This window comes from Microtus pennsylvanicus, chromosome 5 (genome assembly GCF_037038515.1).
Source record: "Microtus pennsylvanicus isolate mMicPen1 chromosome 5, mMicPen1.hap1, whole genome shotgun sequence".
NCBI lineage: Eukaryota > Metazoa > Chordata > Mammalia > Rodentia > Cricetidae > Microtus > Microtus pennsylvanicus.
In genome coordinates this window covers 130,320,228-130,338,098 of record NC_134583.1, presented here as the reverse complement: position 1 = coordinate 130,338,098, position 17,871 = coordinate 130,320,228, and positions in this window count along the sequence as shown.

Genomic DNA, 17,871 nt, shown 5'->3' with positions numbered 1-17,871 from the left:
TTTCATTTCTGGATTTGAGACATGTACCACCATTATGACATCTTGAGTTTGTTTTTCTCATTAGCGAAACTGAGACAGTAAATACCTCTAGATTATTGAGGTTATCACTTGCAAAGGTAGAAGTAAGAGATTCCTTGTGAATTTTAAAGAATACTTGTTATCCGCACAATAGTTATTGGCAAGAGCTGAACTGAAATTACAAATTTATTATTTAACATTGCCTTCACTTTAGTGGAGATTTTCTGAGTTCCCAATTCATTTCTGAGGTGTCTGAGCACTGTTCTTCTATTCTGCAAATATTTATTCAACATCTTTCTGTGTTTCCCATAAATAAATACAACAAAATGGAACCAAGTTCTTAAAAACCTGGCTTTCTTCTTGTTTGACTAAGCATTTTTCTGTTCACTTGATTTCATATGTTCATTAGCAAAAAACCAAATTATTGATACCACAGAGAACTCTTCAGGGATGAAAGTTGGCCATGCAAACAGGAGCAATGGGAAGTTTCCAGTTTTTGGAATGTTCACTGTAAAAATGACTGCTGAGAAGGCAAATGCTACTGAATACAGGAGGAAAGGGTGAAGTTGTGCATAGGTATGTTTTAAAACAAAACAAACCCATATCTCAAAGTTAAATATATGTTTTCCTCAAATTTTTAACCTGCCTTTCTTATTTCAATCTGTAACCTCAATCTTCAAACAAATGGATTTTATCATATCAACTGTCTTTTCTTTTCATTGTGTGCCATGAATGCCTCAATGATTTTGATTCTTGTTTAGTACTTGTTCATAGACAGAAGTTTGTGTTCCACCCATTCACACAGCTTTTCAGTCCCAAAGAAACACACAGAGGCTTATATTAATTATAAACTGGTTGGCCTATTAGCTCAGGCTTATTATTAACTAGCTCTTACAACTTAAATTAACCCATAATTATTATCTATGTTTAGCTCTATGGCTTGGTACCTTTCCTCAGTAAGGCATTCTCTTCTTGCTTCTGCATCTGCCTGGTGACCAGGCCATGTGGCTGCAATGTGGATGCTTGGAATTGATCCTACATTCTTTGGGAGAGCAGCTAGTGCTTTTTAACAGCTGGGCCTCTCTATGGCTCACTTAGAGTTTCTATAGATAATTGCCTTATGTTAGCATCTAGGAAAAGGAAATGAATAATGAAGAATGAAAATACTTTTTAATATGTAAAAAGTACTCTAAAGTTAGAATAGAGATTCTCAACACAGACCATTGTGGTGATAGGAAAGAAAATGGCTCCTCAAAGGAAGTGAAACTATTAGAAGGTGTGGCCTTGTTGAAAGAAGTGTGTCACTGTGGGGACAGACTTTGAGGTCTTTTCTTCTCAGGCTTCATTGTGACAGTCAACCTGCTGCTGCCTGAAGATGTAGCGCTCTCAGCTTCAGCACCACATCTGCCTTCATGCTGTCGTGCTCTTCTTCACGGTTATCATGGGCTGAACCTCTGAAACTGTGAGTCACCCTAATTAAATATTTTCTTTGTAATAGTTGCTGCATCATGGGGTCTCTTCACAGTAATAAACACCCTAACTAAGACAATTATTCTACATTGTAGAGTGTATGAGGCCCTATGCCCACAGATAAGCACTATGGACACCAGGAATGTTAAACAGGCAAGATTGCCTCATGAAAGGAATGGATACCTGTTTTCTACCCAGAAGGCTGGTAGTTATCTGTGCTATCTGCAGGGCCAGGCCACACCTGAATCCCATAGACTATTATGGTTGTCCCTGAATCTTTTTCCTTAGACTTATTTTAAGCATTCTTTTTAGGTTAATAGGAGAGATATAACATGCTCTTTGTGGTTTTGTGACATCTATGAAATCTGTATGACTGAGATCATGCCTGATCTTTTCCGAGTCCCTTAAAGCTATTGTCCTTTTTTTATGAAAGAGGCCACAAGTACTTTGCAAAAGAGTTTCAATGCAGTCATGCGTCAAACTTTATTGTACACATGGGATTGGGATAATTACTTTCACCCAACTTTACCCAAAATTTAACTGTGCTCAATACTTAAAAAATTAAACAACCTGGGGTCATTCTCAAGAAGTTAAGACCAATGCTAGCTTCCAAAATCATGTTGAACCATATTTCTATCTTACGTCAATTGGATCATTACTCTGTCAGCTGTGGTATTTTCAAGAATCCCACATAAAATTGTAGATGTTGAGCAACTCTAAGACCATATTCCTATTTATCCAAGATAGTAAATAACCTGCCATATTCTGTACTTTTTGTCTTAATTCAGTTCAATTTTATTCACTTGGGTTACTTTCAAATATTGAGAGTCTATTTATTTATAATTTGATTGGGTCATATTTAAGGTTCAAATGTAGTGAAGGAGAAAGCAACCAAAGGAGGAGACACAATGGATGCCATGAACTATGCCTACTGAATGAAATAGGGATTCAGAATTAAGGAGGGATAAATACAGGACACTTGAACTTAACATTCCTGAGAACAAATGATTATATTTGCACCTCCCCCAATTAATCACAACTCTAATTCTTCTTTTCCCATCCACTCACTCAACTTTATGTCTTTTTTATTATTAACATGTCACGTACAGTACAGTTGATGCTTCCTGACTAACTTACTTTTCCAGCAGCTATCAGTTGCCAATAACTCCTCAGCCAGTGGTAGAACATTGTGCCGCCTTCCTCTCTTCGTGCTGGAGTTTTGTTTATCCTGAGCTTTTGAAGGTCTTTTGCATCTTTCATAACTTCTTTAAATTTATGCAGTGGCATTTCATTTGTATCTTAATAAATAAAGCTTGCCTGAATATCAGAAAAGTACAACAGTCACACTGGCCAGCCTTACAAACAAGGCAACAACGACATGCATCTTTAATATAAGTAGCCATACTAGCTTGCCATAGAAATCAGGCAGTAGTGGTTCATGCCATTAATCCTAGAACTAGAGGGAATTATAAAGTGGGAGGAGACAACTCTCACTCTTAGTCTTATGCTGAGGTTTCCTGGAGGCAGGATCGCCATTTTTGGACTGAGGTCGAGGTAAAAGCCACTGGTTGGCTGCTTTGCTTTTCAGGTCTGCAGGCAAGCTTTACTTATTAAAATGCTAATGAGATGCCAGTACACATTTATATGTGCAATTGTTCTGTTGTATCCAGAAAACAGTTTCTAGATAATCAACTGCTTCCGATTCTTAAGATATTTCTGCATTGAATCCAAATTCTTTTGATTGCAAGTTGGCAATACTGTGTGATGATGAATACTTATTATATTCCTATGAATAAATTATTTAACTAATTGGATGCACAAATATATACAGTTATGTGGGCTCATAAGCATTTCTCACATATATATTTCTCATATATATGTGTGTGCGTGTGTACATATTAATGTATGTGTATGTAAATTTTCTTTAGGACACATACACACATGGAATCAAATACACATTCCTCATCAGACAAAGAGGAATCTGTGTCTTATAGAAACTTAATTGTCCATTCATATGTGTATTTGATCTTTTTTTGTCCTAGAGAAATTATTTAATATTTGAACTAGGAATCATTTGTAAGATAGTCAATGTAGCATTAAATGTAAAACTCAAAATAATTAGAATTAATTTAAATGTTCTATGACAAGGTGATAGCTCAGTAATTGTTAGTATATACATTTATTGGTAAATCATACAGAAATGTAAAATTAATGGACTATTGTTATGTTTTAACTTAATTAGATCAAAATCAAAGGGTAATAGACCTGATAAAATGTATGTGTATACAAATATTATATTTATATATATTACAAATATATGATAGTTAACAAATTATTAAAATGCTAAAGAAAGATAATCTGTGTGGCGAAGAAAATATTGTAGACTAGAAATAAATTTTATGGTTGGAGAAGCTTTCCTATGTGACTCAGAGCACATGCTGAAGGGCAGACTAAGATGCAGACTAGAACTCTGAGTATCTCTGAGCTTTACTTATCTGATCAAGCAACCATTGCTAATGTCCTTTTGGCAAAGTGCATATGGGGGTATAGATGTAATAGTTTTATGTTTAATGTATTGTTTACTTGTGGTTACAAATAGTATCTGAGATACAAGATAAAAGAAGTCATGTTTGAGAAGTGAAATTTCCTACACAGTGTTGTGGAATATTATTTTAAGATGTGTTATATTTGTTTATGCTGTGGGATATTTGTATAATGATGAAAAGATATGTTGCATTCTTTTATGTTGCATTTGCTTAATTCTATGAATTTGTTCTGCTTTGCCCATCTAAATGCTCGATTAAACTAATAACGAGCTGAATGGCCAATAGCAAGACAGGAGAAAGGATAGGCTTGGCTGGCAGACAGAGAGAATAAATAGAAGGAGAATTCTGGCAGGAGAAGATCTAGGAACAAGAGGAGGAGGACATCAGGGGCTAGCGACTCAGCTGCATATCCAGTCACAGATTAAGAAGTAAAGAAAGATATACAGAACTAAAGAAGGTAAAATCCCAGGGGCAAAAGATATATGGGATAATTTAAGAAAAGCTGGATAAAAACAAGTCAAGCTAAGATTGGGCATTTATAGGTAAGAAAAGCTTCTATGCATGATTTATTTCGGAGATGTGTGGTAAGCTTCCCGAAGAGCCAAAGAGCCAAGAGAAAAAAAAAAACCCAACAACATAGACTCACATATTTGAGCATTGAGCAGTTGGTTCCTAACTGGTGGTACTATTTTGGAATTTAGTAGCATCTATAAGTGATATAGCCTTCCTAGAAGATATGACTCACTAGGGTGGTGTCAGGGTTAGATAAAATGCTGCAGTGCAGCTCCCCAAGTGGGAGACCACGGGGGGCCACGACAGAGGGAGAAGAGGCCACAGCCACCTCTTCTGAAGAGTGATGGGGAGAGAGAGCACAGCCTGGAAGTGGTAGGAAGATCCATTTGTCTTACAGAAAGGGGGTGGGTGTGGCTTGTCTCTTAAAGGGTCAGTACAGACCATTACATTCCATCTCTTTTTATAATAAAAAGACAGGAGGTTAGACACAACCGGTTAAAGAAATTGGGATGGCAGATTCTCAAGACTGCTTCCTGCTTATTTGTGGGTATCATCTTTGGGAGGAACTTGAGAAAGCTGGGTGCTAGCCACATCCTAAGATAGCTGGCCACTTTGCTCCTGTCCGGTGTTTGTGGTATGGAAATGTCTGTTGTCTCTTAGACCTGTTTAAGGTGTTGGCAGAATAGAGGACAAAGCTAAGTTTAGGAAAAAAGATTTTTGATGGAGGAAGGTCATTGGTTAAAATAAAAGAAGCTGCTTGGCTCTCATTGGTTAGGAGATAGGTGGGAGGAGTAAACAGGACAGAATGCCGGGAGGAAGAGGAAGTGAGGTCAGACTCGACAGCTCTCCTCTCGGGAGCAGACATCTCAGAGAGAGACGCCATGCTACCTGCTCCAGGGAAGATGCACGCTATGAAGCTCCGACCCAGAATGGACTTAGGCTAGAATCTTCCCGGTAAGACCGGTGCTATATAGATGATAAGAAATGGGCTAAATTAATATGTGAGAATTAGCCTAAAAGAGGCTAGATAGGAATGGGCCAAAGCAGTGTTTACAAGAATACAGTTTCCGTGTAATTATTTCGGGTAAAGCTAGCCAGGCAGGCGGCTTGGGGTGTTGGGGACGCAGCCCCACCGCCGCCCCCTATTACTACAGATTTTAGGTCCAGGGAATTGAGAGGGGTATATCTGACCTGTTTAAGGTGGATTCTTTAATTCAGCTCCTGGGAACTCACAAGAATTTAGGGGGTTTATAAGTTTTAAACAGCAACATATTTTACCAGAATGACTGTGACAGTTATTTTTGAATAATGTAAAGTATCTTTAAGACTATGAAAGGCAAAGTGATAGAGAATTTTGTTAACTTGTGGCTTATTAAAATTTGTTTGGTGAGGCTGTTCTTTTAAATGACAAAATCTCTCAACTGTTAAAATATATCAGAGATGTTTGAGGAGGATAAAATTTTACTTGAGTTATTGAATAAAAACAACAGAGAACTTAATTGGTTGGCACCTAGAGCTAAGATTATATCACCAGCTAACGAATATATAGCCATGTAAACATCAGTCAGCATCCCTCCATTTTATTTCATATGACATCTCTCAACAGGTTCATGCACTGAGATATCGATCCCATCTGTGCACCATTTTCCGAGTCTCTAACCTAAATGGGAGCTCTATGCTGATTAAGTGTTTCTTTCTTCATGAAATGCACTCTGATTTTTAAAGTTGTTTTTAAATTTAATTCTTTTGTGTAATTGAAATGTGAGTACATAGATGTGAGTGCCTGTACCTGCATAAACCAGAGGTGTCTGATCCCCTAGAAGCTATGGTTATAGGGGGTTGTATAATACCTGTTGAGGGCTCTGGGAACGGAAATCAGGTCTGAAACAGTGGTAATTGCTCTTATCTACTCAGTCATCTCTTCAGCCCATTACCTGTGCTTTATATATCAAAAGTTTAGTCATTTTGAACACTTCTGATTTTTCCTCTGTTCCTTAGAGTAGAATTATTTCTTTATGCATACTTCCATTATTCCGGAGTGCTCTCTTTCTTTTTGGTATGCTCAGTTACTTGCCAGTAGCTTTATAACTACTTATCAAGGGCATGTATTAGACTCTACTGTAAAATGTCAGATATGATACTTTTTCCCTTTAATCAACTTCTTCAGTAGTGGAAATAACAGTCCTACAATTTATGAAGTTGAGAAAGTGTCAAATGGAAACATAGTAAAATCTTTAAATTTACAACAATTTCTTAACAGCAACCATTTCCTATATTGCATAGAATAAAATGATAAATGAATAGTGAATGAAAGTTAGTCATCCAAGAAACTTTCCACATGTCTTTGCTATGGCAGTCTCTGAAGGAACCAAGTAAAGGATATATTTTAATGAATCTAGATACAATTTTCTTTTTAACTCAAAAAGTTTATCTTCCATAAAGTAGAAATGACATTCATCTAGTCTTTTTCCATTTAACACAACGTATATTTAGACCTACACTTTCTACTCCCCCCAATAAAAACAATGCATCTGTCTCAACAGTGCCTCAGATAATGATATTTTATTGATACTTGCCAAGTCATATATTGCATGTAATGTTTCTTTCATCTGGGACAGAGATTTAAAAATAATAGAAGTCTCTATCTTCCCCTTGTCCATTTGTGGGTCTCTGTGTTCATTACCATCTACTGTGAGAAAAAGCTTGTGTGGTGATGGTTGCCAAGGAGTGATTTCACTCAAGATGATTGCCCTAAATAGTATTCCTTTCATACAACCCTCCCTTCGGGATAGATGTAGAAGAAATATCTAAGAGCCAGAGGTTTTGAATTACTGCAGGGAAACTGTCTTCCTGACACAGCAGGGCAGTTACCCATGCAAACTCACAGAGGCTATGACTACATACAGTAGACATACACAGTTTTAAACAGATAAAAATCCCAGAATGGAAAAGGAGAAGTAGGCAGAGCTATCTACAGTTTTAAACAGATAAATATCCCAGAATGGAAAAGGAGAAGTAGGCAGAGCTATCTGTCCCTGGCCAAGAAGCTGTTAGCAATTGGTACTTGTTGGGAAAGGGAAAATCCATTTTCCCTGATGGAATATCTCTGGGTATATCAACCACACATCAGTGTAGGCCCCTACCGAGGAATAGTTGGTTTTGGCTCTTTTTGTTTGTTTTTGTTTTTCGAGACAGGGTTTCTCTGTGGTTTTGGAGCCTGCCCTGGAAACTAGCTCTTGTAGACCAGGCTGGTCTCGAACTCACAGAGATCCGCCTGCCTCTGCCTCCCGAGTGCTGGGATTAAAGGCGTGCGCCACCACCGCCCGGCCCAAGGAATAGTTGGCAAACACAAAAAGGATTCCATGTTTTTTCATGAGTTTTTGTTTTGTTATTCTTTTTTTGAGGGACAGAGAAGATTTTGTTTGTGTTGATTTTCAATTTTTATTTTCTTTCGGAGAAAAAGAAAGATGAAGATGAATGGTTTGGGTGGGAGGATCTTGGAAGAGTTGAGGGAGGAAAAACAATGTGATCAAAATATATTGTATGGTATTTTTAAATGATAAAAATCTGTAAAAACAAAATGATATTAGTTACTGTCTGTTTGCAATCATCCCATTTGGCACTGACATTTATGGAAGAATAATTGTTGAGCTCCTGAGTCTTTCTTTAAGGTATACTATCTAAGCAAAGGTGATTAGAATGTTTGATAAGATTGTCAGGCTTCTGTTAATATAAATGACAAATATCAGAGAAGAAAATTGTGAGGAATGAAAGGTTTTGACTTAAACCAATTTGGAAAACAGATTTATTCATTTATTTTATTGAAGATATTCAGAATACAGAAAAATAAGTCTAATTTTCAGCAACTTGCCCCACCCTTTTCAGAAAGGGAAAGAAAAGAGATATCAAAAGACTGGAGCTAGGAGATGATGCATCAGAGGTTTTTTACATCTGACTGTGTTAGAAAGAGAAAAATATCAGAGCAGGGACATCATACACTCTCCAACTCATCATCAATCTGGAGAAAAAACTTCTTTGTAACTTCAAAAAGCATTGACAGACTTGGGCAAGAGAGAATTGCGATAAAACAGCAGATTCTGAGAAACCAGGTAAAATACAAACTGTATAATTGAGGGCACTGAAAAAAAGTGTATGGGAGAGGGAAATCCCTTCTTCCTGTTATGTCTGAACTCAAGAGAAATGAAAATCTCCAGAGAGAGTGACAGCAAGAATGAATGTTTGCATGATCCAGCTATAAACTACATGGCACAGATGCTGGCAAACCACGCAGTACTTCTGTCCTATCACTGACGACAACTAGTCAACCCAACTATTCTTCCAGGAAGAACAGAGCATGCTGCTCTCCAAATAATACTGTTCCTACATTCTGGAGACTCCACACACCTTAAAAACATAAGTAATTGGGGAAGGGGAAACCATAATCATAATATATTATATGAAAAAATATGTTTTCTATAAAACAAAGATTATAGAAGCACACAAAGAAAATCATAAGACTTTCAAAAGCATGAAGTCATAAGAATAGCCAATAAAAATTGGCCAGACCTTAAGCTATGTAAAGTAAGAATACTCAAGCTTAGTAAGTTAGGAGAGCAGTATGCTAGACCTGGTAAGACCAGGCTATCCAGTTTCAAAGATAAAGAAGAATGTGAGCATGTTCAGTTCACAGTTGGACATTGACACACATGTGAAGAAGCGCACGCCACCCAGCACATGTGGACTGGAGCAGTTGGCTAGGTTGAAAGTATCCCAGGGTTAAAGAACTCCTGAGAGAGGTTGATTCAGGCTCACATCCAAGCAGAAATTTAATCAGATATTCAGTCTGTTTGAATTCCCTCAAGACAGATACTAACTAATCTGTACAAACAGGTTTGAACTGGAGATATAGGCAGCCTTCTGGTTTTTCAGTAGCAGAGTTAAATTAATGAAAAGGAATGAGAGCAAGGGATAATTATTTATATTAAAACAATACATATTGGCTGATGCTATACATCTTTTTATTTTACTTTTAATTCAGTTTTTCTTTTGTTTTTTAAGGGTCTTTACTCTTGTATAATCAATTTCTTTTTATTTTGTAATTTTTTAATTAAAATTTGGAATAAGATAAAATGTTCATCTTTCCACTCTGATTCAATATAGTCTTTGAAATATTATCTAGCACAACAAGACAAGAGAATGCTATAGAATTAATACAATTAATTCAAAGTGAGATGCCAGTTTGTCCCAATTTGTAGATGACGTGGTCACCCCTAGAAAACATTTACCAGAAAACTGTTTGTGGTAGGATGCAGACTCAAGTATAAAGACCAGTAGTGCTCCCACATTGCAATTATGATCAGGTTGAGACAATAACTCTGAAAAGCAATCACATTTACAATAGTGTATCTCTAACCCCTCTGCTGCTGTTGAGGCAGAGTGATCCTGATGGTTTCAGGTTTAGTGAGAGACCCTGTCTCAAAGAATAAGGTGAAGGGGAAACACCCTTCACAACTTCTGGGCTCTTTGTTCACTCTCTCCAACTTTGTCATCTCTATAGGGTAATTCCATGGGGAAGATGTAACCTTTGCCTCTCCGAGAAGCACCAGGATAGACTGGAAGAAGTTGCTTCATGTTTGCAAACTATGCTGAGAAGTGGACAACACTAGTTTCATTTGTTTGTTTGATTACTCAGTGCAGTCACAAGGCAGGGATGCATCAGGGAGAGAATGTTTTAGGCTCCACTTCTTTAATAAAAAGTGTTTGTTTTTCTTTAGTTTCTTGAGAATTTCATATATAAGTACTGAGTTGACATCTATCTCCTTCCCACTGCATCCAACTTCTTGTGCCCCCCAGTCCCTCTCAAATTCATTACCTCATGTTCTTTAATTATTTTTGTAACATATATATTTATACACTTATATAAATATGTAATCATTTATTGGATTGGATACACTTAGTATTGTTTATACATGTGCGTTTAGGACTGACTAGCTAATTAACTATGCTGAGATGGTGACCAGTATTGTTTATAAAACCATTTTGTTAAGATTTCATGGGGGGCATGTTCCTGTCATATATAAAAGATACTATCTCAAAACAGACATTCAAATTCTCTGGCTCTAATAATTTTTCTTCCTTTTCTTACCTGAGCCTTAGGATTCTGGTTTTATTATAGATGTATCAGCTGGGGCTGGGAACTCCACAGTCAGTTTTTCTTCACATTTTGATCAGTTGTGGATTTCTTTAATGGTCTCTACCTTATTCAAAAGAAGGTTCTTTTATGACTGAGAGGTATACTGATGAGGAAAAGCTTGTAGAAATTGTGCATCTGGAGAAGAATGGTCTGTGAATGCAGAGATGGCATGGGGTGATTTATTGTATAGATGCCACTTCTTAATTAGGAGAGTATCAATTAAACAGTCTGTGGAGATTATCACAATCCTTAGAAGCTTTGCTTCATTTTTCTGTCAAGGAAATGGATGTTTTATAAAGTTGACTGCTGATGTTTTACCTATAAGACTGAACAGTAAATACTGTTAATTTTCTCTGATTTTTATCTTTGTAATAGATCATTACAGACCATTAGAAATTGTGAGTTTAAATTACTTTAATTATTTGTAAAAATATCTCATATATAATAAAACAGAGTACCCAATTATTTAAAAAAGGAACACACTATTGGAGCAAATAATGATGTATATATGATTGTTTTCATGGGCTAAAATGTAAAGAGGGAAAATATAATCTATAACATTTATCTCTAGGTTATGGACTTATGAGCTATTTATTTCCTGTATTCCAAACTCTCTAGAAAGAGATGCATGTTAAGGAAGAAATAAAGAAGAGAGCCCCATAAGTAACTTTTATGAGGTTTCAGCTTCAATAATTACTCTTTACACTTGGTGTTTGATGCTAGTTCTAGGATGTAACCTAAAACTTTCCTCTCAGTGATCTGATTTCTTCCTACATGAATCAAAATCACTTTTGCCCTAGGGAATGACTCTTACTGCATGTACCTCATTCATCTATCCTTGTATTTTAAAGTCTACTGTCATGTCAACACACATACACACACACACACACACACACACACACACACACACACACACACACTAAGCACCCCCCTATGTGGGTCTTCATTTTATGTATGATCTGTCTGCATTTTGAGTTGAATATTTTAAGTTCCAGGTCCTTGAACTTCACAGAACACCAGGCCCATTTGCTGCTTGGATTCACAGTTTTACAGCAAGCATCCTGATCCGTCTGACTCTTACCATATTTCAGAAGCTACAACCATGAAGTCTCACCAACATGATTTCCCAACAACAATGACACTAATGGATGTGGCAACTGGATAGAGAAAATCCCATTAGGTGTCAACCCCACACAGAGAGCTATAGGAATGGAGTAAAGCTGGAGTATGACAGGTGATCTTCTTAAGGAAGAGTACACCAATTGGTTGTCCAGTGCAGAACAATCAACCCAAGAAACATGCATACAAGTAACATTATATAGAATGACCAAGCTATATTTAGTAACATATATATATGTGAGTGTAATACATATATATGTACATATATGTGTGCAATAACAGAAAGAAAAAGCGGTCATTAATTTGAAGAGGAGTAAGTAGAATTATACGGAAGTTGGAAAGGGAACGAATAAATGTTGCAATTATATTTTAATCTCAAAAGAAGTTTGCTTCTTTGATAGAATATGTATATATGTTTCAAACCTTAACTGGCCACTCTGGCTTTATGTTTGTTTATTTGTACCCACCTCTGTGTTAATTGTCTGATTTTTTTGCCAGGTTATTTCCACTGGTAAATTGTAATAATTTCCCCTTTGTTGGGCCTAGTTTAACATGTTAACCTTTAGATACAATCACTTTTTGTATTTTCTCATTCATGATTCTAGAGATGTATATTCACCTGTTACATTTTTGGGTAGCTTTGGGTAGCTCAGCTTTGCAAGGTCAGATTTCAAGTGAAAGGCTAATCACATTCAACCTGAGAGTGAAATGTCAGCAGGCCGTTTTCTCGGAGGAGAACAATCAGCTGTGTAACCTTTGCTAACAGCCTCATTGTCAGGTGCTAATAGGTTTGGCGAGAGGGCAGTTTTCCATTAATTTCTTTGAATAAAGATGGAGATTAAATGTTCTCATTTGTTTAGACTTTTCCATCCTGTTACCTTACCGCCTTTCACTGCTTTGAAAATTGAAATGCCTAAGGACTCATGGACACTTGTTAAATAAACTAGACAGGCAGGGTCACTGGGGTCTCAGAGACTATGGTTGCAACATTTTCTCTTCCTCTGCTTGCTTCTCCCTGTTCCCTACTCTTCTTCTTTCTCTCCAGCAATGTTTTCATAGCCACATCAGCCCACATCACGACTCTAAGAGGCTCCTCGAAATGAGATTTAGGAGAGAAAAGAAATAGTCAATTTCATAAGAGAGTTTGTTTCTTTGAGTCACAGGAATACAAAAGCAACTGTGTAACAACATTCTTATTTTTGCATTTCATGCTACCTTTATTTATTGGATCCCTTCCTACTTTCTTTTTCTAGAGTACTGTAAAGTAAGTTGTCTAAGACTTATCATCTCTGGTTTACAGAGGAATAAGCTGATGCTAAATGGAACTGAGTGACTTGTTCTTTTGCCTCCCATTCATAGAAATTATTTTGTTGGATAAGGTCCAAGGTCCAAGAGATGCTGTACTCTATACTGATTGTCTATCTCTACCCTACCTCTCATTGCTGGGTGAGGTAAAACAACAGCAGCAATAACAACGACAGCAGCAACAACCACAATTCCCAAGTGGGTGCCCAGTATTTCTCTTTATAGAAGTATTTGTATACTTTCTGATATAACTTCACTAGCAAATTTGGCAGCAAAAGTGATTTATTAGTAGCATATGGATTACCCACTAAAGAATTGCTTGATCATTTTATTAATGACAAATATGTGATATAGATAATATTTTTGGAAATATATTCACTCAATTGTGAAGCCAATTACAGTATACTTTTGTAGGTGTCAAATTATGCTGTATAGTATGTGTTATCATTTATGAAGAAGTCCCATGAGGGGTATCAGACGGTCAGGCCTGACTCCTTGGTGGGAGACAGTGAGATAGATATGCCATGCGGAGAGAGTTTGGGTATAGAGTGTATGTACTGGGTTATGGATGGAAAGGGGAAGAGGAAGAGGAGAAGTACAGAAGTGGGGGAGAAGAGAGAAGCAGAATCTGCCTCTCCAGAAAAAAAGGCAGATAGACAGAGAGCATGTGCTGAAGAGGAGGCAGGAGATTGGCTTGCCTTGGAGAAAGTGAGAAAGTTGGGAGTAGGCAGAACTTGTCCATTAAAGGGACAGTATACAGGCCAGCAGATTGCAGCAATATGGATATGGTTGGAAATAGAAAAAACACTGTATTTTTAGTAAAATATTTCTTTAAAATTATTTTATCTGAGAATTTTAAAAACCACAATGCTTATTATATTTAAAATACAACTTTTCAAAAATTCCAAGTTTAATTTAAGAACAATATTTTTTAGTTTTAAATGATAACATATTTATTAATTCTTTGAGAATGATACACATAAATACAAAGTCTTTTGTTCACATCCCACTCTTCCAATAACTCCTTCATACATCCTCCTCAGCTGTCCCCAACTTCACTTCCACATTTTACAAGAACCTAAAGACTCTTATTTGTGCTCCTCCTTTAAGCATCCCTTGGAGCATCCTTAAAGACAACTGACTCTCCGTCCCCAGGAAGTCATCGACTGTCACCACCTCCAGCTAGCAGTAGGAGCTGTTCAGCATGGCTCTCTTTTATGCTGGAATGCTGATTGACTGTTTTTTTTCAAATTAGTATGAAAAGAGATATTGACTTATGAACCATAGATTTATCCATACATTAATTGGAGAGTCAGTCTTCATTGCAGAGCAGGGGTCAACCTATGTGGGATAAATTGCATTGATTCCATGTACAAGTGCTACTCTGAAAAGCTGACATTTGCTTTTGGTGAGTAAAGCAATCAAAAGACAAAAACAACCGAAGCTTGGAGCACACCATATTATCTCTGCAGGTGCCTGCAGAAAACGGATGTCCTGCTGGCATTCACAACACTAGTTTTCTTCCTTCTCCCAGACTTACCTGACATCCTGCTGGGCATCGTGTTCAATTTCCAATCTTTGAAGGCAACATGCTAGTCCCACATTTTGCTTCTTGATTAAACTTAATACAATATTTTAAAAAATAAGTATGTCAAATACAGTGACATGTATGTAAACACTGTAGATAGAGCATAAAGATATGTGAGCCTAGCATTGCTCCTTTAACATCTCAGTTCATGGAGCTGAGATGTATTAAAATGAGAAATGAGAACAGGAGGATTTAATGGGATGTAGAATGGGAGGATAGAGTAGAGGAGGTAATACAGGAAGAAATAACTAACACTAAAGGCCTTTGGAAAAGCTATATGGAAACTTATTCTCGCAGAAAATTCCTTAAATATGCATACATATGTAAAAGAAATTTAAATGTAGTTATCTCATAATGGAACTACTTCCAACTAGCCATCATATGCTACCAAATTAAATCCCCAATACAAGGAATGGGTTATAATTTTGTTTTTAGTTATGAGTGAATGGGGTTTAGGGTTTATAAATCATCCCGAAGTTTATAGGCTAATGCTAATGCTTTCAGTTACCCTCTACAACCTGACCAAAAATCCCGATTGCTGAAGACATCACATACTTACATTATAGACCATAAGGAAATCAAGCTAATACTCAAATAGAAGCTCACCCCTACTGATTAGCATTGATCATATCAGAAGACATTATATATGGTACCAGGAAAGAAAAGGGATCGTCAGTCCCACCCAACTAGCTACAGAACCTTTAAACTGCAATAACTGCACAACAGCCCACTGATGTAAGAGTGGCATGCATGTTCTTAGAGTAACCCACCATATTTTGTTTAAAGGCCCAAGCCATGAGATGGAACCAGTACAAACCTGACACTTTGACACTGTTAAGGAGACCAAGAACCTGAGCCTAGATAGGTCATAGCCCTAAGGGGAAACACCAGCCAGAATCAGTGTGTCTCCCTCCTGTCACATATGTGGGACAGTTTTGTAGCTTCATTTACTTTTGGGACTCCTAAGAATGGGAACAGGGGCTATCTATGACCTTTTCTTGGCTCTTGGTAATCTATTTCTTATACTGGGTTGCCTTGCCCATCCTCAAGTCAAGGAAGGTGCGTAGTCTTACTGCAGCAATTTGATATGCTATGCTTTGTTAATACCCATGGGAGGCCTGCCCATTTCTGAACAGAAACTGAGAAGGAGTGTGTTGTGTGGACAGAGGGACTTTTGGGGGAGAGGAAATGGGAGAAGAGGGAGGGCAAACCATGGTAGGGATCTAAAATAAATAAGTAAATAAAACAAAAGAAATTACAAAAGACAGTGAAAGAGCATGAAGTTGGGGGAAGATAAAACAGAAGGGGTTTTAAGAGGAGTTGAGGATGGGGAAAGACTATGATCATATTGTATGTAATTATCAAAAAATAAATATCAAAAATGTAATAAATGAATTTATTAAAATTATAAGTAAGTGTATAATTTCATTTTTTTCTTTACATTTTTGATGTTTATTTTTTAAATTAGAGGAACTCATCTGATGAGACAGTCACTCTTTCTGCACCATCTCTGAGAGATACCCTTTACTAGATTTTACTGCTGATTACCGACCACCATTCTAAGCATGACAATTGAGAATTACAAGGACTTCACAAATGGCGGTAATCTATGTTGACTGACGGTTTTCTAAATAATATATGTATTATTAATAATAATGCTTCAATGAAACTCAGTCATATTTACAGTTTTATACCAATATAAAGTCTAGTTAATTTTCAAATTGTTGAATAATGCAGTTGGCTTATTCAAAGTAGACATTAGTTAAGATGTTATATGTACTTTCTTAAAACCTTGACTTTTAAAATAAGGCTGAAGTAAGTGTGTGCATTTTATTCCCAAACCTAAGCAGTAGTTTTGAATGTTACTCTAGTTCTTTAACTATAACTGTCAAAGATGTAACTGCCAAAGTAACATCAACTTGAGGAAAATTTAAGGCTGTTTCTGTCTTTCTTACATAAAAATGCATTGGAACTTTAATAATTTTTAGCTGAAGTAAAGAAACACATTGAGGCACCTTCCAACTTAAATATTCCATAAAACCAATAAGAGAGGAATGAGAAACTTCCTTATAATGCATGTTAGATAAAACCTCAATGTTGAGACTTATGAAAAATAATCTGCTAACCATTTGTTTTATTTTATGATAGCTCTTAATGAATGCCACTTGTGTTTGATTTTATAGAAAAGAAGGCATTTGAAATGAATAAGAAAAGTTTACCATATACAGCTTTTTTTGTGAATAGGAGAAATTAATGCCCTACATTTCTAGAGTTTGAGTATTCCAAAAACAAGACATGAGCATATTCGGGTCAATGAACTCACTTTCAGGTTCACAAGATGGCATCTTGTTGCAATAGGCTGCTTGTTGGTTCCTGGCTGCTCAGCCCTGAAATAATCACACAGAAACTATATTATTTAAAACACGGGTTGGCCCATTATCTCTAGATTTTTATTGGCTAACTCTTACATAATAACTTAATCCATTTCTATTAATTTGTGTATCACCAGGTGACTGTGGCTTACTGGCTAAAGTTCTGGTGTCTGTCTCCAGTGGAGCTAATTGGCTTCTCCTGACTTTACCTCCTTTCTCCCAGTATTCAGTTTAGTTTTCCCCACCTACCTAAGTTCTTCCCTATCAAGAGGTCAAGGCAGTTTCTTTATTAGCCAGTGATATTCACAGCATACAGAGGGGAATCCCACATTGGCATCTTCCTTATCTACATAGTAAATGCAACAAGTTTAGCTTCCAGAGACCATGTTGAATGTCCACTAATTCTATCTATGAGACCTTATTACTTGATCACTATGTAAACTTCCTTTATGGTGACCAGAATATAATTAGATGCTGTGATATTTCATTTGTATTTTAATAAATAAAACTTGCCTGAGTTCAGAGAGTAAAACAGTCACACTAATCAGCCTTACAGACCAGAGAGTAATGACATACACAGTTAATTTCAGTAGCCATGCTAGTTTGACATAGAAACTGGAAGATAGTGTTGCATGCCTTTAATCCCAGCATGAGAGAGAAATACAAAACAGGAGGAGACTGCTCTCACACAGTCTCATTTTGAGATATCTGGAGGCAAGATGGGCATTTTAGACTGAGGTAGAGGTG